Here is a 20,982-nt window from a genome sequence, read left to right as displayed (position 1 = left end):
CCCGCACATTTCTTTCCCAAGAGGTGACCAAATGTTCTAACTAAGGCTACTTAGAAATCAGGCAAGTGTATAGCCAATATTCATAACGTTCATAACTTCGAAAACAAAAATGATACATGCATACAAACAGGATTAATACATTCAGTAGATCATAAGCTTTATGGAGATCTGTTTCATGGCATATGTAGCATAAAACACATTCTAAGCACATTTCCATAAAGCCTTATGGGAGGTACCACCACAGTGTTTATATGAGAAAGAGAGTGAGAATGTATTGCAAGTCAGTGTATCGCCAGGTCTACACTGGAAAAGTTTTATTGATATAGCAATACAAATAAAATTTTCTGAGGTAAATGTACTAGTAGTTTTGCTGGTATTGCTTACACAGGTTCTCTGAGAGAAACAAGCCACATCGCAGAAGCATTTTTAAGCTGGTTTAACCATATTTACACTAGGGATTTTATTGGTATAGAAATGTTGCAAAAAAATGACACTTCCAAGCTGACATTGCTATGATGGTGAAAGTTTCTAGTGTAGATCTGTGTGATGGGGTAAGGCCAGATGGCTAGAGTAAAGTACTGGGGAACAGGTATGTTAGCCCCAGGCTAAACAAATCCCTAGGACCGTGATAACCAAATGGCAGTTGCTCCAGGTTAATCAAGGAACCTTGGGCCAATTAAGATCTTTCTAGAAGGCAGTAGAGATAGCTACATTGATTAGAACACCTGCAGCCAATCAAGGCAGGCTAATCAGGTCACCTGGGTTTAAAAAGGAACTCACTCCAGTCAGGTGAGGAGGAGCCAGAGGAGAGGAAGCGTATGTGAGGAGCAAGAAGTGAGAGCAAGAGGGTGTGCTGCTGGAGGACTAAGGAGTACAAGCATTATCATACACCAGGAGGAAGGTCCTGTGGTGAGGATAAACAAGGTTTTTGGAGGAGGCCATGGGGAAGTAGCCCAGGGAGCTGTAGCTGTCATGCAGCTGTTACAGGAGGCACTATAGACAGCTGCAATTCACAGGACCCTGGGCTGGAACCTGGAGTAGAGGGCGGGCCTGGGTTCCCCCCAAACCTCGCAATGCCTGATCAGACACAGGAGGAGTTGACCCAGACTCTGGGTTCCACCAGAAGGGAAGATCACTGAGGTGAGCAAATCCGCCAATAAACGCAGAACCCACCAAGGTAGAGGAGGAACTTTGTCACAATCTGGTTTACGTGTTTCTTTTGTGAGATTATATTATGAGTGCAATATACTGAGACTTTGCTTTCAGTGTGTGTTTGCTAGTCAAGTACACTGCTCACATGTGTTGTTGTCAGTGTACATTATTGTGAGTGTATACCTGAGTTGAAATCAATGTGCATGTGAGATTTCTATTCCTGTTTGTGTCCTTGAGAACATACCTGATGTGAATGCACTATATCATGTGTTTATTACTGAAAAATATTGTGAAACTTTTCTGTATGTTGTCAGTGCTTCTTCTGGAGTGCAAGTGTGCATTATAGTTCTGTTAGTGAATACACAATATTGTGTATTAATGAAAAATATTGTGTGAACATGTGAGTTGTGACTGGATTATTGTCCATGTTTCATGGGTGCATGCTTCTGTATTGATGGGCAAATATTATTTTGTGCATGTGTATGTTTGGAAGTGAACATTAATAATGACTTACCACTGAGCCTGGTAAAAAAAAAATAAAATCAAAAGCTGCTGTCTTTCTGCAGCTCTTAAGATGGTGAGATTTTAGTTCGTTCAAAGGTAATGCTTACAATGCATCATTTCCTCACATGCCAAGTTCAGCTCATTTTAGGGGTCCTTCAACATTTGTATTTGTTGTCTTGTTAATTTTAAAACAAAATTTGCAATAATGATTTTCAAAAGTCACTTTTATTCTGCATCCCGAAAGGACTCCAGAATTTTGCAAAAAATTACATATTTGGGTTTTAATTGTCAAGGGCAGTCTAAGCAAGTTCGTGCAGTAGATAGGAATTCAGAGCTTGTTCTAGGCCCAGGTCCTCCAAGGTATTACACACTTAGCTCCCATGGGACTTGGTTTTTGGTTTTGCCACTGACATACTTGGTGGCTCTGGGCAATAGCCAATACTTGGTGCTTCACAGCAGGTGAAAAATCAATTCATCCAGTGCTGCATATGGAATGTAAATTGTTCCTAATGCCCAGAGGCCAGCTCAGAAGAACTCACTTCCCATTCAGGCACCAAATTAAATGGTGCCCATGGATTAATTTAATCTGATAATGACATCAGCCTCATGACAGCCTCTTATAGAAAGAACTGTCATAACTCAACTCTATAGATAATCGGGAAAAAAAGCTCTATTATTCACTGCTCTGTCTATCTAAAGTGTCTATATGGCTGCCATGACTGCAGTATCTGTGCCAGGAGTGCTCAAAAACATTCTAGCACAATGTTTTCCAATGGAAAAATTGCAGGGTTCACCAAACAAAATTTTCACAGAAAGTCTCCAGTTTCCTTGAAATTTTTCTGTTTTTCATTTAAAGAAATGAAAACCAGAAAAACACATTTTTTTTGGCTGAAAATTGTATTTTTAAATTTAATTTAATGGTTTTTGACAGTTGTCAGACAAAAAAGTTTGGTGTTGAGAAATGTTGGGGGTTTTCTTTGACAAAAAACCCAAAATTTTCATGAGGAAACAAAGTTTCGAACCACTTCTGTTTTAAACACTAACTATTTAATATATTTATCCTCACCCCATCCCTATAAGGCAGGAGAGTACTATTATATCCATGTTATAAATGGGAATTGTTGTCCAGAAAGAATGACGTGCCCAAGATCACACAGGAAATCCATGGCAAAACAGGTAGCTGAGCTGGGTCCCTCAGGTTCCAGGTTAGTGTCTAAACCACTGGACCATTATTCGCCAGTCACTGCTGTCACGCTGTCTGGAATGGCTCACAACCGTGAGTGCCAATCTCAGGTCAGACTGTCAGAACACAGGGCAGACACCTCAACCTGGTGGTATATTCTATAATTAGATGTCACCAAGCCAGTAATAAATATGAACCCCTGTCTTACTATATTAGTATTACCATGGAATCACAGACAGTCCCCTAGGCTCTCCAGCCAATCTTACCACCCAGATAAACTGGACTTTGGTATAAAAGGTTCTTAAAACAAAAAAATCACATTATATTAGGTTCCTCCCAACCGCAAAGGGTCAGTCACTTATCCCAGGTCAGTGGATACTCTATATCTCATACCAAAGGCAATGCTGGCAGCCAATTTCTCTAGTAAACTAACTAAAAGTTTATTAGCTAAGAAAAGAAATGAAAGTTATTGAGAGGCTAAAGCAGGCAAAAGACATTAACGGGTTTGGACAGTCCAAGTGTGTCAGTCCAAAGTGACAGCAAAGATGTGGTAATCTGCTAGTTTTCCGTAAGTCTCTCAGGGTTACCCAAGATAACTTTGGGGATCTCTGTCTTGCAGCTGGAATGTTCCCTGAAAGTGTCCAAACAGCTCTGAGATACAGAACTATTCCCTGGATCCATTCCCATAGCTGTCTTCCCTGGAAAGCAATCTGGCAAGTGTTTCCATCACAGCAGAGGTTTTTCCTCTGTTGACTAAACACAGACTGGTTCCTATATTCCTGTGGAACACAGGCAAATTGTGCTGGGGAAAAAAAAGACAAATATTTCACCCAGATCTATGAAAATTCATGAAAAGCTCCAACAAAACTGAATCATGGATCATCTCTAAATAAAAGTTTCATTATCTATTTTCTCATCCAGTCTCAATTATTATGCCCCAGATTTTGGTGAAGTGAGGCACAGAGAATTGAATTAACATAGCTGCATAGTTAGGCTTAAATTACAAGAATTCTTGGCATCTTGTGACCTCCTCTCTCTAGATCCCTGGCTGTACTAGTTACCATTTCAGGCTGCGATTCTCAAGATGTACACACCTTCCTCCCATAGGCTCCTTTGCGAATCCCAGCCTACATTATGTGAAATTCAAGAGACGCCTGGGCCTTGGCATGGACAAGATAGACACAGGAGCAGGATTACAAAGGCACCTAAAGAAGGAGACAGGTGCCTATTGGAATTGACAATAACATCTAAGCAGGTTAAGCTCCTCACTCCCACTGAGTGACCATGGGACTTAGACACTTAACTCATTTAGGAGCATTGATCAATCTCCATAAGTGCCTGTTTCACCTTTGAAAACCTGGCCCACAGATAGCAGCGAAGCTGGGCTGGAATCAGGGAATGCCGGGGGAGATCGTGGGCCCCGTGTTATGTGGGGTTCAGAGCTGAGGGACAGAATGGCTCTTTTGGCTTTATCACCTATTCATCTGTGCACTTGCCTGGGGGCCTTTGCTGCTGAGCTGTGCAGGGCTCCAGGCAGTGAGTTCCACTAGCCCTTAGGAATTAGATATGAATAAATCATCTTTCCACAGCATCGGTCCTTTAATCCCAGTGATGCTCAACGCCAGCTACACACAGCTCATCTGCAGAGCCAACAGGTTTGAGTCCAGTTCAGTTTCAGAATGAGGAGGTGGGGAAAGGATTCTCTGATACCTGTGTCTTCAGCTTCTAGATTCTGGTATATAGATAGATATTGACCAATGAATCCTGGTGCTCGAAGACTGAATGTGTCATATGCTGGGAAAAATTACACAAAGATCAGCACAGTAAGTTTGCTATTTCAATTAAATATGTTGTGGGATCAACATATGGGGGGAAATTATGATGCTAAATAAGACTTACATTATGAACTCACTAAGACTTTTACTCATAGTTTAATGCAATACCTGCTGCTGATTGGAATTTTTCCACCCTCTGGGAAAATGTTGATTTTTCACAGAAAACTCAAATTGATATTTTCCCCCGTTTTTTGGCAAATGGAAACTTTCTCCTGAAAACTAGATTTTTTATCACAAAACCAAAAAAAAGTGTTTTTTGAGTTTTCAGTTTCTTTACAGAAGAATATCAAAATGTTTGAGGTAAGCAAACAGATTCTATGATTTTGTTGGTGGTGATGTTATTTAGATGAAAAAACAATCTCCATTAGAAGTAACACAGCTGAAAATTTCCAAACAGCCGTAAATTTTACATAAATGTCAGAACATTAATATTGCCTGATAAGAGCTTGATTTCAAACCCATTTATTCTATTTCATCTGTGTGATTTCTCTTTCAAAGGGACAGTTGCATAGAGGTCACAATTAAATAACCAGTAAAGTTGGCAGCACACAGAATGTTTTATATGGACTCGTCTCTTTAAACCCCGGTTTAGAGTTGAACCAGGCAGCCAAAGCCTGTCTCTCCTGACCACATTCAAGGACATCTGAGAGTTCACTGGGAGTAGAACCCTGATCTCTTGGTCTAGCTCCATGGAGCCATGTTCTCAAAAGTATTTAGGTGCCTAGTGAGACTTTCAGAAGCACCTAGAAGCTTACAACTCATTGATTTCAAGGGGTTTGGAGGGCCTAGATGTTTTTGAAAATCCCACTATGTGCCTCAATACCTTTAACAATCTGCCCCACAGTCCCTCTCCGAAAGCCCTTACAGTCCTGGTAGACAGGGCAGAGAAAGGAAGGGAAGGGAATCAGAAGCAGAAAGAAATGAAATGACTGGGCTAAGGTCACACAGCATGTCGCTAGCAGAGACAAGAATAGAGCTCAAATGTCGTGACAGCCTCTGCACTGCACAGCACAGAGTAAACGATACAACATAGCAATGATGGAGGGATGCTGCTAGCCCATTGTGACATGCAGGCAGAAGTGCAGGTGTGGGTTGTTGCCATAAATCAATTTGGAAGCAGGCAGCAGGCTGTCTAGGCACAGAGCTTGGGATAAAAACAACACAGATGAGCTGCTACATGCGATACTGGAGTAGTCTACGTCATATTGCCCTACAAAGTGGGAATCAGGCAGTGATGGTATTTTAGTCTATTAGTTTCATGCCCAAGGTGTGAGCTTGGTGATGGTCGCAATGGGGGATCCTTCCTTGCAAGAATTGTTCCATCATTCATAGTGCATTTTATCAAGCTACACCTTGGGCCAAATCCTCAGATCTGGTAAAGTGACGAAGCTCTGCTGAGTTTAAGGGAGGTTACAATAGTGTGATAATGGGATTCACTGATTGTCAGAGGAAAGAAGCACTTACAATACCTACTCATTGTAAGTGATGAGTTCTGTGCACCTTTGACATTCATATAATGAAATATCAGGAAAAGGAGAAACAGAGCCATTCTCTGTGTCACTCTAATCTTGACCATTGTTCTTCTCATTCCTTCCACAGCCATCCCACAGCGTACTGAGGAAGAAAATGTCCAACCAAACCACTGTAATTGAATTCCTTCTCCTGGGATTCTCTGACATTAGGGAATTGCAGATTTTACATTTTATTGTATTTCTAATGCTTTACCTGATATCCGTGCTGGGGAATCTTCTCGTCCTCACAGCCATAGCCCTCGACCATCACCTTCACAACCCCATGTACTTCTTCTTGATTAATCTGTCCATACTAGACTTTGGCTACATCTCTGTCACCATCCCAAAATCCATGGTCAATTCCCTCATGAACACCAGATTGATTTCATATTCTGGCTGTGTTGCCCAAGTCTTTTTTTCTTATTCTTTGCTTCAGCAAATTTTGCCATATTGACCATCATGGTGTACGACCGATACGTCGCCATCTGCCAACCACTGCACTATGAGATGGCGATGAACAGGAGAGCTTGTGTCCAAATGGCAGCCAGTGGCTGGATCAGTGGTATTCTCTACTCTGCACTGCACACTGGGAACACACTTGCGATATCCTTCTGTGGAGGCAACATGGTGGATCAGTTCTTCTCTGAAATTCCTCAGCTCCTCCATCTTACCTGCTCTGACTCATATCTTGGTGAAGTTGTTCTTATTTCTCTTAGTTTGCTTTTATGTTTAAGCTGCTTTGCTTTTATAACTGTGTCATATGTTCAGATCTTCAAAACTGTGCTGAGAATCCCTTCTGAGGAGGGCTGGTAGAAAGCCTTCTCCACTTGCCTCCCTCACCTCATTGTGGTCTCCTTATTACTTTTCACTGGCCTCTTTTCCTTTCTGAAACCCACCTTCAACTCAACCTCAGATCTGAATCTCCTGGTGGCTGTTCTCTATTCCATAATGCCCCCAGTGATGAATCCGGTCACCTACAGCATGAGAAACAAGGAAATGAAAAGGGCACTGAGTAAACTGATAGGTTGGAGGTTATTCAGCAAGAATAAAATGTTTATATTTCTCCACTGATCACAGTTTCATTCTGTGTTTTTTATAAATATAATTGGCTGATGAGATTATTGGCTTCATGAGAACATACTGTGCAATCTGTTTATGCAAAATTGGGTAGTTCCACTGAGAAAAATCCAGACAAACTGAAGTCAAGAAAAATAGTTGTTACTGTACGTTTTTATCAAAGTAATTTAGACTGGAATCTATCTATCTATCAACAGAGTCAGGATGAGCCGTACCCTGACATCTGGTGGTGAATTATGGCTAATGTGGCAAAGAATATCAGGGGCTGATCTTGTTTGCATAGGCACACCCACCCTGCCTAGCATCGCCCACGGCAGCCTAAAATGGTCTCTTTGACAGCTGTGGGATCCTCAATTTCTCTGTTATTGGGACAGGAGGAATAAAGTGTTGTTACCCTGATTATGTGAATGAGGGACTGTGAACCTGTTTTAATGGCAGAGGATCTCACCATCAACTTAGTAGCACTCGCTAGACGAGGGACACGGGTTCCAAAACTCAGTGAATGGAAAGGGGCTGGGGATTGGTATGTGTACCTGAGAGTATGGGTCCCTGCAACACCAATGCATCTTCTCTTCTCTTCTCTTCTCTTCACTATTGAGTAGCACAGCTAAGTTTGGTTTCATTAGTAATCTAGCTAAAAGCTGCTGAGCTGAATTCACTTTGGGCCAATGGTGCACCAGCACCAAGACTCCCCTACTCCAAGCTACGATCACTAAAAGAGTTAAACTTACTGAGCTGAGTGCTGTGTTAAATAGTAGGGGAGCCTGAAGATATATTGCTAAGCAGCTGGCAGAGCAGAGAAGTTTGCAGGATGGTTGGAGTGGCCCACAGACCGGTGAGTGGAGCTGAGCAGGTTGTGGAACGGTTTGTCCGGCCCACGGAACAGTGAGAGAGTGGAGTGGTTTGCTGGGATGGTTGGAGAGTCTCATGGGTCGGCTGGTGGAGTGGAGCTGTTTGTGGTGATTTGTGGTGAGGGCTGCAGCAGAATGCCATGGAGTGGTGAGGCAGTTGGCCTTGAACCACATAAGGTGCCCATTAACATCCTCTGTGCCCCCCCCCCATTTCCACCCTGGCTGGGGTTGTAAAACTCTGCAGATAAACTTTTGAACTTTGGAGTGGCACTGACCAGGGACAGAGACTTTGGGGCTGTTGGACTTCAGAGTGATTGGATTTAAGACTATAAGGGGAAAAGGACATTGTCAAAACTTACTTGGTGGGTCTTTTGTTCATGGTTTATGTTATGAATCCTGTTTGTGGTGTTTCCCCAATATGATGCCACATTGTTTTGCATTGCGTTATTGAAACGGGAACCCTTGGATACTGAACCCGGCTCTTGTTGCTGCCAACTCAGAGAAGTAGAAGGGTAACACATCTATCTATCTATCTATCTATCTACCCATCTATCTACTGCTAATCATCACCATTCTATGTGATAATCTTGCACATAAAATCAGTAGCATCGAAAAGTTCCTAATGGGTTCTCTGGCTCTTCTTATTTTTCAGGATAGCAACTCTGACTGAGGTATCAATGCATTTGTTTTAGGTTTCTTCGTTTGTCATTGTCATAAACAGATAGCTAAGGGTTAATGACTCTTTCACCTGAAGCACCTGACCAGAGGACCAATCAGAAAACCGGATTTTTTCAACTCTGGGTGGAGGGAAGTTTGTGTCTGAGTCTTTTGTCTGTCTGCCTGCTTTCTCTGAGCTTTGGAGAAGTAGTTTCTACTTTCTAGTCTTCTGTTTCTAAGTGTAAGGACAAAGAGATCAGATAGTAAGTTCTATGGTTTCTTTTCTTTGGTATTTGCATGAATATAAGTGCTGGAGTGCTTTGATTTGTATTCTTTTTGAATAAGGCTGTTTATTCAATATTCTTTTAAACAATCGACCCTATATTTTTGTCACCTTAATACAGAGAGACCATTTGTATGTATTTTTCCTTTCTTTTTTATATAAAGCTTTCTTTTAAGACCTGTTGAAGTTTTCTTTACTGGGAAATTTCAGGGAAATTGAGTCTGTACTCACCAGGGAATTGGTGGGAGGAAGAAATCAGGGAGATCTGTGTGGGAACGGAGAGAGGGAGTCACTCTGTTTGGATTCACAGAGCTTGTGTCTGTGTATCTCTCCAGGAGCACCTGGAGGGGGAAAGGGAAAAAAGGATTATTTCCCTTGGTTGTGAGACTCAAGGGATTTGGGTCTTGGGGTCCCCAGGGAAGGTTTTTCAGGGGGACCAGAGTGCCCCAAAACACTCTAATTTTTTGGGTGGTGGCAGCAGGTACCAGGTCCAAGCTGGTAACTAAGCTTGGAGGTTTTCATGCTAACCCCCATATTTTGGACGCTAAGGTCCAAATCTGGGACTAAGGTTATGACAGTCATATTTTTAGTTTATTGTTGTTTAGTTGTTTGTTGTTTTCATTTGTTTCTTTGTTCTAAGTGGGTTTGCAGGTGGGAAGGCCTGGAGAGATATTGACTGTTTGGTTAGACAGGATTTTCAATGTTTGTTTTCTCTTGAGCCTGCTCCTATGTCATCTCTTTGATGGAGTTTTCTGAATGAGCTGTAGGTATGCTCCCCACAATGACAAAAGAGAGCAAAAGAAGTTTCTGCATGGCTAAGTTCCTCCTGAAATGATTATGTATATACTGTTGGGAAATTATTGTTTTATTAATGACATGTTAGGAGCCTCAGGAAGCTGTCTTTTATTATTTTAACCTGAAGACGAGCTCCGTGCAGCTTGAAAGCTTGTCCCTCTCACCAACAGAAGATGGTCCAGTAAAAGATATTACCTCACTCATCTACTCAGTGTAAGAACTGTGTCATTCTTGCTATGGTGCAAAGACTGTTTTGAAGAGAAACTTGTTCCAGTGTTTTCTAAAGAAAATCTAACTAGGGATAATGAGGCCAAATTTGGATCTCATTGAAGTCACTGAGGTGTAGCCCCTCACCTCAAAGAAATTCGGATTTGGCCAATAGCCTACATACAAAAAGGATCCAGAATTGGCAACAGACCCCTGGAGAAAGCGAATGTGGCAGAAATGTAAGGGTCTGATATCCCAACTCATCTAAACACAGCATCAATGTAGATTAGACCCATTGACATCACCAGTTTAATACTGATGAGGTTCTGTCCCAAAGTCTCTGGGCTCCACTCAGTAGTGACATAAACACTGGTGTAAGTTACTTGTTTGATTGTGAATTATGTTAGCTAGATAGATAACAAATAATCTATAAAAACTATTGTATTTCTTTTCCAGTTAATGATTGTCCTTGTCTGCATTATTTTCTAAGTCCTTCTTAAGAAGTCTTATTTAGCAAATATTTTTGTGACTATATCTTACTCCATCGCTCATTTACAAACAGCTCACCAAAAGTACTCTGTGTTTGGACTTTGAGATGTTTTGCTGGATACATTTTAAACATGTTGTGTTTTGTTTCATTGAATAAAAGGAAGTATCAGATATAGGTTCCTGAAAAATCAAGGGGCTAATTCTCAGCTGGTTTAACTTGTCATAGCTCTGTTGAAGTCAATAGATCTCTGAGAATTTACACCAGCTGAGGATCTGGTCCAAAAATGCATGATTATGAAATTAAAATTCACTTTGAATATTCTGTACAAAGGCCCTGATTCTGCAGCCACTTCAGCACATTCTAACTCTAAACATGAATGGCCCCATTGAAGGTTTAAAGAAAAACTTATACTTTAATTCCTGTTGGTTATGAGCTAGGGTTTGGATAGGGCTTAAGACTAACACCTAAGTGGTGTTTTCCCTGCCAGTTCAGGACTCCAGCCCCTCGTCTTGCCGAGCCAGACACTCCCGTCTGCTCCAACAAAGACCCAGAATCTGAATTACTTACCCCAAAGCTGCAGGTTTACCAGAAAACAGCTCACTGAAGAGTGTTTGTCTTTAGTACTCAGATACCCAACTTCCAATGGGGACTAAACCCAAATAAATCCTTTTTACCTTGTATAAAGCTTATACAGAGTAAACTCATAAATTGTTCACCCGCTAGAACACTGATAGAGAGATATCCACAAGTTATTTGCTCCTCCAGTATTAATACATGCTCTGAGTTCATTAATAAGTAAAAAATGATTTTATTAGATACAAAAAGTAGGATTTAAGTGGTTCCAAGCAGTAACAGACAGAACAAAGTAAGTCACCAAGCAAAATAAAATAAAATGTGCAAATCTATGTCTAATCACACTGAATGCAGGTAATCTCAGCAGTTCCAGAATGTTCCCTTTTACAGACTAATCTCCTTTTAGCCTGGGTCCAGCAATCACTCACGCCCCTTGCAGTCTATGTCCTTTGTTCTCGTTTCTTTCAATATTCTGGAGGGTTTGGGGGGTTGGATAGGCTCTCTCTTTAGCCAACTGAGGACAACATAGAGGGGGTCTCCTCAGGAGCACCGCCAGCTTTTGTGGCGCCCTAGATGGAGGATGGTCCCGCCCCCGAAATGCTGCCCACGACAGAGGAGGTGGAAGGTCTCATCCCCAAAATACCTCTGACGAGCACGATGGCCGAAGATCCAGCTGCCTAGGTTGCCTAATGAGTTGCGCCGGCCCTGGGTCTTCCAAGGGTTTAAATAGATTCTCTCTTCTGGGTATACACCCCTCTCTCCCCCTGTGTGAATCCAGTCACAAAATGGAGATTCGGAATCACATGGGCAAGTCACCTGCCCATGCATGACTCAGGACTTGCAAGTAGCAGCCATTACCCACATGCTACCTTGAACATCCTCAGGTAGACTTCTTATGTGGATTGGAGTCTTCCAACTCTTTTATCTGTTAAGTGCATCCTGACTGAGCACTTAACTTGCACATTCCTTTCCCAAGAAGTGACCAAATGTTCTAAGAGTACTTAGAAATCAAGCAAGTCTACAGCCAATGTTCATAACATTCATAACTTCAAATACAAAAATGATATATGCATACAAACAGGATTAATACATTCAATATATCATAACCTTTACGGAGATCTGTTACATGGCATATGTAACATAAAACACATTTTAAGCATATTTCCATAGAGCCTTATGGGAGGTACCCTCACAGTGTTTATATGAGAAGAAGAGAGAGAATGTATTGCGAGACAATGTATCGCCAGATCTACTCTGGAAAAGTTTTGCTGATATAGCAATACAAATAAACTCTCCTAATGTAAATGTACTAGTAGTTTTGCTGGTATTGTTTACACTGGATCACCGAGAGAAAAAAGCCACACTGCAGAAACATTTTTAAGCTGGTTTAACCATATTTACACTAGGGATTTTATCGGTATTGAAATGTAGCAAAAAAATCACACTTCCAAGCTGACATTGCTATGAAGGTGAAAATTTCTAGTATAGATCTGGCTTGTGTGTTTCTTTTTGTGAGATTACATTATGAATGCAATGTACTGAGACTTGGCTTAAAGTGTGTGTTTGCTAGTCAAGTACGCTGCTCACATGTATTGTTGTCAGTATACATTATTGTGAGTGTATACCTGAGTAGAAATCAATGTGGATGTGCCTTTTCTATTCCTGTGTGTGTCCTTGAGAACATACATGATGTGAATGCAAAATATCATGTGTGTATTACTGAAAAATATTATGTAACTTTTGTGTGTGTTGTCAGTACTTCATCTGAAGTGCAAGTGTGCATTATTGTATTTGTGAATACACAATATTGTGTGTTTATTAGTGAAAAATATTGTGTGATTACATGTGTGTTGTGACTGTGAATTAATGTGCATGTTTCTATGTGTACAAGGTTGTGTATTTATAGGCAAATATTATTTTGTGCATGTGTATGCTTGGAAGTGAACATTAATAATGATTTACTGCTGAGCTTGGTATAAAAAAATCAAAAGCTGCTGTCTTCCTGCAGCTCCTAAGATGGTGAAATTTTAGTCCGTTCAAAGGTGATGCCTACAGTGCATCATTTTCTCACATGCCAAGTCCAGCTCATTTCAGAGGTCCTTCAACATTTCTATTTGCTGTCTTGTAAATTTTAAAATAAAACTTGCAATAATTATTTTCAAAAAAATTACATATTTGGGTTTTATTTTCAAGGGAGTCTAAGCAAGTTCATGCAGTAGATAGGAATTCAGAACTTGGTCCAGGTCCAGGTACTCCAAGGTATTACACACTTAGCTCCCATGGGACTTGGTTTTTGGTTTTGCCACTGACATACTTGGTGGCTCTGGGTAATAGCCAATACTTGATGCTTCACAGCAGGTGAAAAATCAACTCATCCAGTGCTGCATACGGAATGTAAATTGTTCTTTACGCCCAGAGGCCAGCTCAGGAGAACTCAGTTCCCATTCAGGCACCAAATTAAATGGTGCCCATGGATTAATTTAATCTGATAATGACGTCAGCCTCATGATAGCCTCTTATAGAAAGAACTGTCATAACTCAACTCTATAGATAATCGGGAAAAAAAGCTCTATTATTCACTGCTCTGTCTATCTAAAGTGTCTATATGGCTGCCATGACTGCAGTATCTCAGCCAGGAGTGCTCAAAAACATTCTAGCACAATGTTTTCCAATGGAAAAATTGCAGGGTTCACCAAACAAAATTTTCACAGAAAGTTTTCAGTTTCCTTGAAAATTTTCTGTTTTTCATTTAAAGAAATGAAAACTGGAAAAGCAAGTATTTTTGGTTGAAAATTGTACTTTTTAATTTAATTTAATTTAATGGTTTTTGACAGTTGTCAAACAAAAAAGTTCAGTGTTGAGAAATGTTGGGGGTTTTCTTTGACAAAAAACCCAACATTTTCATGAGGAAAAAAAGTTTCCAGTCACCTTTATTTTAGCAATTAACTCTTTAATACATTTTTCTTCACCCCAACCGTATAAGGCAGGCCAGTACTATTATATCCATGTTATAGATGGGAATTGTTGTCCAGACAGAATGACGTGCCCAAGATCACACAGGAAATCCATGGCAAAACAGGTAGCTGAGCTGGGTCTCTCAGGTTCCAAGTTAGCGTCGAAACCAATGGACCATTATTCCTCAGTCACTGATTTCACGCTGCCTGGAATGGCTCACACTCGTGAGTGCCAATCTCAGGTCAGACTGTCAGAACACAGGGCATACACCCCAACCTGGTGGTATATTATATAATTAGATGTCACCAAACCAGTAACAAACGGAACTCCTGGCTCACTGTATTAGTATTATCATGGAGTCACAGACAGTCCCCTAGGCTCTCCAGCCAATCTTACCACCCAGATAAACTGGACTTTGGGATAAAATGTTCTTAAAACAAAAAATCACATTATAGTAGGTTCTTCCCAACCGCAAAAGGTCAGTCACTTATCCCAGGTCAGTGGATACTCTAGATCTCACATCAAAGGCAATGCTGGCAGGCAATTTCTCTAGTAAACTAACTAAAAGTTGATTAGCTGAGAAAAGAAATGAAAGTTATTGAGAGGTTAAAGCAGGTAAAAGACATTAACAGGTTTGGACAGTCCAAGTGTGTCAGTCCAAAGTGACAGCAGAAATGTGATAATCTGCTAGTTTTCCATAAGTCTCTCAGGGTTACTCAAGATAACTTTGGGGATCTCTGTCTTGCAGCTGGAATGTTCTCTGAAAGTGTCCAAACAGCTCCAAGATATAGAACCATTCCCTGGATCCATTCCCATAGCTGTCTTCCCCAGAAAGCAATCTGGCAAGTGGTTCCGTCACAGCAGGGGTTTTTTTTCTGCTGACTAAACACAGACTGGTTCCTATTTTCCTGTGGAACAAAGGCAAATTCTGCTGGGGGAAAAAAAACAAATGTTGCTCGCAGATCTATGAAAATTCATGAAAAGCTCCAACAAAGCTGAATCATGGATCATCTCTAAATAAAAGTTTCATTATCAATTTTCTCATCCAGTCTCGATTATTATGCCTCAGATTTTGGTAAAGTGAGGCACAGAGAATTGAATTAACATAGCTGCATAGTTAGGCTTAAATTACAAGAATTCTTGGCATCTTGTGACCTCCTCTCTCTAGATCCCTGGCTGTACTAGTTACCATTTCAGGCTGGGATTCTCAAGATGTACACACCTTACTCCCATAGGCTCTTTTGCAAATCCCAGCCTACATTATGTGTAATTCAAGAGACACCTGGGCCTTGGCATGAACAAGATAGACACAGGAGCAGGATTACAAAGGCACCTAAAGAAGGAGACAGGTGCCTATTGGAATTGACAATAGCATCTAAGCAGGTTAAGATCCTAACTCTCACTGAATGACCATGGGACTTAGACACCTAACTAATTTAGGAGCATTGATCAATCCCTGTAGGTGCCTGTCTCCATTTTGTTAATGTGGCCCACAGATAACACAGAAGCTGGCTGGAATCAGGGAACTCTGGGGGGGATCGTGGGCCCCATGTTATGTGGAGTTCAGAGCTGAGGGACAGAATGGCTCTTTTGGCTTTATCACCTATTCATCTGTGCACTTGCCTGGGGGCCTCTGCTGCTGAGCTATGCAGGGCTCCAGGCAGTGAGTCCCACTAGCCCTGAGGATATAGACATGGATAAATCACCTTCCCACAGCATCAGTCCTCTAATGCCAGTTATGCTCAATGCCAGCTACACACAGCTCATCTGCAGAGATCAACAGGTTTGAGTCCACTTCAGTTTCAGAATGAGGAGGTGGGGAAAAGATTCTCTGATACCTGTGCCTTTAGCTTCTAGATTCTGGTATATAGATAGATATTGACCAAAGAATCCTGGTGCTGGATGAATGAATGTGTCATGTTGGGAAAAAACCCACAAAGATCAGCACAGTAAGTTTGCTATTTCAATTAAATATGTTGGGGGATCAACATACAGGGGAAAATTAAGATGCTAAATAAGACTTACATTATGAACTCATTAAGACTTTTACTCTCAGTTTAATCAAATACCTGCTGCTGATTGGAATTTTTCCACCCTCTGGGAAAACTTTGATTTTTCACAGAAACCCCCAAATCATTTCCTCCCTCTCCCCTCAGTTTTTGGCAAATGAAAACTTTCTCCTGAAAACTGGATTTTTTTAATCACATAATCAAAATAGTTTGAGTTGTCAATTTCTTCACAAAAGAATCCCAAAATGTTAGAGGGAAGGAGACAGATTCTAGGATTTTGTTGATGGTGGTGTTTTTTAGATGAAAAATCAATCTCTTAGAAAAACAGAGCTGAAAATTTCCAAGCAACCGTACATTTTACATAAATGTCAGAACATTAATATTGCCTGATAAAAGCTTGATTTCAAACCCATTTATTCTATTGCAGCTGTGTGATTTCTCTTTCAAAGGGATCCTTGTGTAGTGGTAACAATTAAATAACTAGTAAGCTGGCAGCACACAGAATATTTCATACAGACGAGTCTCTTAAAACCCCAGTTTAGAGTTGAACCAGGCAGGCAAAACCTGTCTATCCTACCATCATTCAAGGACATATGGGAGCTCACTGGAAGTATAACTCTGATCTCTTGGTTTAGCTCCACACTGCTGCCCGCTAAATATAAAGGATGTAAATGGATTTGCAGAACTTACATAGCGTAAGACACAGGGCCATGTTTTTCAAAGGTATTTAGGTGCATAGTGGGACTTTCAGAATCATCTAGGAGCTTAAAACTCATTGATTTCAAGGGGTTTTGGGGGCCTAGATGCTTTTGAAAATCCCACTAGGTGCCTCAATACCTTTAACAATCTGCTCCACTGCCCCTCTCTGAAAGCCCTTACAGTCCTAGTAGAGATGGCAGAGAAAGGGAGGGAGGGGAAACAGAGGCAGAAAGAGGGGAAAAAACTGGGTTAAGGGCACACATCAGGTCACTGGCAGAGACAAGAATAGAGCCCAAGTGTCCCTGCACTGCACAACACAGAGTAAATGATAAAACATAGGAATGATGGAAGGATGCTGCTAGCCCATGGTTACACACAGGAAGAAGTGCAGGTGTGGGTTTTTGCCATAAATTAATTTGGAAGCAGGCAGCAGGCTGTCTAGGCACATAACTTCAAGTAGAAATATCACAAATGAGCTACTACTTGAGGTGCTGGAGGAGTCTATGTCATATTGCCCTACAAAATGGGAATCAGGCTGTGTTGGCATTTTAGTCTATTAGTTTGATGCCTAAATTGTGAGCTTGGTGATGGTCGCAGTGGAGGGACCTTCTTTGCCAAAATTGTTGGATTTGGAGTGTGCTTTGTTCCATCATTCATAGTGCAGCTTATCAAGCTACACCTTGGGCCAAATCCTCAGATCTGGTTAAGTGATGAAGCTCTGTTGAGTTTAAAGGAGATTACAGTAGTGTGATAGTGTGACTGATTGATTGTGAGAGGTAAGAAGCACTAACAACACCTAGTCATTGTAAGTGATGTGTTCCGTGCACCTTTGACATTCATATAATGAGATATTAGGGAAAGGAAAAACAGGGCCATTCTCTCTGTCACTCTGATCCTGACCATTGTCCTTCTCATTCCCTGCACAACCATCACACAGCGTACCGAGGAAGAAAATGTCCAACCAAACCACCATGACTGGATTCCTTCTCCTGGGATTCTCTGACATTAGAGAACTGCAGATTTTACATTTTATTGTATTTCTAGTGCTTTACTTGATAATCCCTGCTGGGGAACCTTCTCATCATCACAGCCATAGCCCTGGACCACCATCTTCACACCCCCATGTACTTCTTCCTGATGAATCTGTCCATCCTAGACTTCAGTTCCATCTCTGTCACCATCCCCAAATCCATGGCAAATTCCCTCATGAACACCAGATCGATTTCTATCGTGGATGTGTTGTCCAAGTCTTTTTTTTCGTATTCTTTGCTTCAGCACATTTGGCCATACTGACCATTATGGCATATGACCGATACATAGCCATCTGCCAGCCACTTCACTATGAGATGGTGATGAACAGGAGAGCTTGTGTCCAAATAGCAGCCAGTGCCTGGATCAGTGGTATTCTCTATTCTGCGCTGCACACGGGGAACACATTTGTGATATCCTTCTGTGGAGGCAATATGGTGGATCAATTCTTCTGTGAATCCCCCAGCTCCTCCACCTCGCCTGCTCTGACTCAAACATCGGTGAAGTTGTTGTTATTTCTCTTGGTGTGCTTTTAGGTTTAATCTGCTTTGCTTTTATAACTGTGTCATATGTTCAGATCTTCAAAACGGTGCTGAGAATCCCTTCTGAGCAAGGCCGGCATAAAGCCTTTTCCACCTGCCTCCCTCACCTCATTGTGGTCTCCTTATTCCTATTCACTGGCACCTTTGCCTTTCTGAAACCCACCTCCAACTCAACCTCAGATCTGAATCCCTTGGTGGCTGTTCTCTATTCCATAATGCCCCCAATGATGAATCCGGTCATATACAGCATGAGAAACAAGGAAATGAAAGGTGTGCTCAGTAAACTGATAGGCTGGAGGATATTCAGCAAGAATAAAATGTCTATATTTCTCCACTGATCACAGTTACATTCTGTGTTTCTTTATATATATAATCAGCTGATGACATTATTACCTTCATGAAACAATACTGTACAATCTGTTAATGCAGAATTGGGTATTTACACTAATAAAAATCCAGATAAACAAATATCGAAAAAGTAGTTACTAGAGGTTTACATCAATGTAATTAAGATCAGAAATCTATCTATCTATCTATCTATGCACTGCCAGTCATAACCATTCAATGTGATAACCTTGCACATAAAATCAGTAGCCACAGCAAAGTCCCTACTGAGTTCTCTGGCTCTTCTTATTTTTCAGGATAGTAACTCAGACTAAAGGTATCAATGTATTTGTTCTTTGGGGGATTTTTATTCGTTGGATTTTTAGTTTATTTTTGTTTAGTTGTTTGTTGTTATTTATTTGTTTCTTTGTTCCAGGTGGGTTTGCAGATGGAAAGGCCTGAAAGATACTGAGTGTTTGGTTAGACAGGATTTTCAATGTTTGCCTTCTCTTGAGAGTGCTCCTATGTCATCTCTTTGATGGGATTTTCTGAGTGAGCTGAAGTTTTGCTCCCCACAATCATAAAGGATGCAAAAGAAGGTTCTGCATGGCTAAGTTCCTCCTGAACTGATTATGTATATACTGTTGGGATATTATTGTATTATTAATGACATGTTAGGAGCCTCAGGAAGCTGTTTTTTATTATTTTAACCTGAAGACGAGCTCCTTTCAGCTTGAAAGCTTGTCCCTCTCACCAACAGAAGATGGTCCAATAAAAGATATTACCTCACCCATCTTCTCTATGTAAGAACTGTGTCATTCTTGCTATGGGTGCAAAAGCCTGTTTTGAAGAGAAACTTGTTCCAGTGTTTTCTAAAGAAAATCTAATTTGAGATAATGAGGCCAAATTTTGATTCCATTGAAAGTCACTAAGGTTTAGCCCCTCACTTCAAAAAAATTAGGATTTGCAATAACCTATATACACAAGGAATCCAGCATTGGCTGACAAACCGCTGGAGAAAGTCAGTATGACAGAAATCTAAGGGTCTGACTATCCAAACTCATCTAGACCAGCACCAATGAAGACTAGACCCATTACATCATCAATTTAATACTGATCGAGGTTCTGGCCCAAAGTCCTCTGGGTTCCACATAGTAGTGACATAAACACTGCTGTAAGTTACTTGTTTGGAGTCATTTCCTTCTAGCCTTGGTGTAAGTGGAAAAGTCCCATCACATGCACTGATCTTGGTGTTCCATATGCTATCCCATGTAGATCTACTCACTTCCAAGTTGAGAAAGGATCTCAGAAGTTATTAGTATTTAGAATACCAATCTTTGTGCAGGCTCTGTACACTACATATATGACCAGACAAAATCAGATCATGGGATTAGACAGAGAGACAGACGGATAGGACCATTTCTTCTCCTAACACATAATCAAATTTAGTCAGAATGATAGATCTCTATTTCATTGAGAATTATGCTCGTCTAGCTAGTTAGGTAACAAGAAAGCTATGAAAACTATTGTGCTTCTTTTCCTGTTAATGATTGTCTTTGTCCACATCATGATTTTCTTGTAAGTCCTTATTAAGCCTTATTTAGCAAAGATTTTTTATGACTATATCTTACTCCATCGCTCATTTACAAACAGCTCATCAAAAGTACTCGGTGTTTGGATTTTGAGATGTTTTTGACTGGATACATTTTTAACATGCTAATGTTTTGTTTCACTGAATAAATGGAAGTATCGCACATGGATTCCTGAAAAATCAAGGGGCTAATTCTCAGCTGGTTTAAATTGTCATAGTTCTGTTGAAGTCATAGATCTCTGAGAATTTACACACAGCTGAGGATCTGGTCCAAAACCTCATGATTATGAAATTAAAATTCACTTTGAATATTCTGTATAAAGGCCCTGATTCTGCAGCAGCACTTCAGCATATTCTAAAACTTTAAACACAAATGGCCCCAGTTAAAGGTTTTAAAAGAGAAAATGTATACTGAAAATTCCTGTTGGTTATGGGTTCTGGGTTATGGATAGGGCTTACGGCTAACACCAAAGTGGTTGTCAGACCCTTACACTATACAAGTTACTCTCCTTTCTCAGTCCGCAAATAAAGCCCAGATGCAATTGGAGCATTGGAATTATTCTCCTTTTCTGGGTTCTGGATTATTAACAAGAACTAAACAGTTTTATCGGAAAGCCAGAATCTCTGGGTCTTCTCTCCCTCAAGTCACCAGTTCCAGTATGCCCCATCACCACCAACCTCTCCTTCCTGGATGTCCTGCTCAGAAGTCACCTTC

General features: G+C 40.8%; 1 pseudogene; it reads left to right on the top strand.

The window, feature by feature from the left end:
- The first annotated feature begins 6,300 nt into the window (after positions 1-6,300).
- LOC127032829 (olfactory receptor 14A16-like) lies at positions 6,301-7,256 on the top strand (annotated as a pseudogene).
- Positions 7,257-20,982: the final 13,726 nt, after the last annotated feature.

The sequence above is a fragment of the Gopherus flavomarginatus genome, chromosome 12 (assembly GCF_025201925.1).
Source record: "Gopherus flavomarginatus isolate rGopFla2 chromosome 12, rGopFla2.mat.asm, whole genome shotgun sequence".
In the NCBI taxonomy this organism is placed as follows: domain Eukaryota; kingdom Metazoa; phylum Chordata; order Testudines; family Testudinidae; genus Gopherus; species Gopherus flavomarginatus.
The sequence above is the reverse complement of the archived record's forward strand: the minus strand, read 5'-3'. Positions and strand labels throughout refer to the sequence as shown.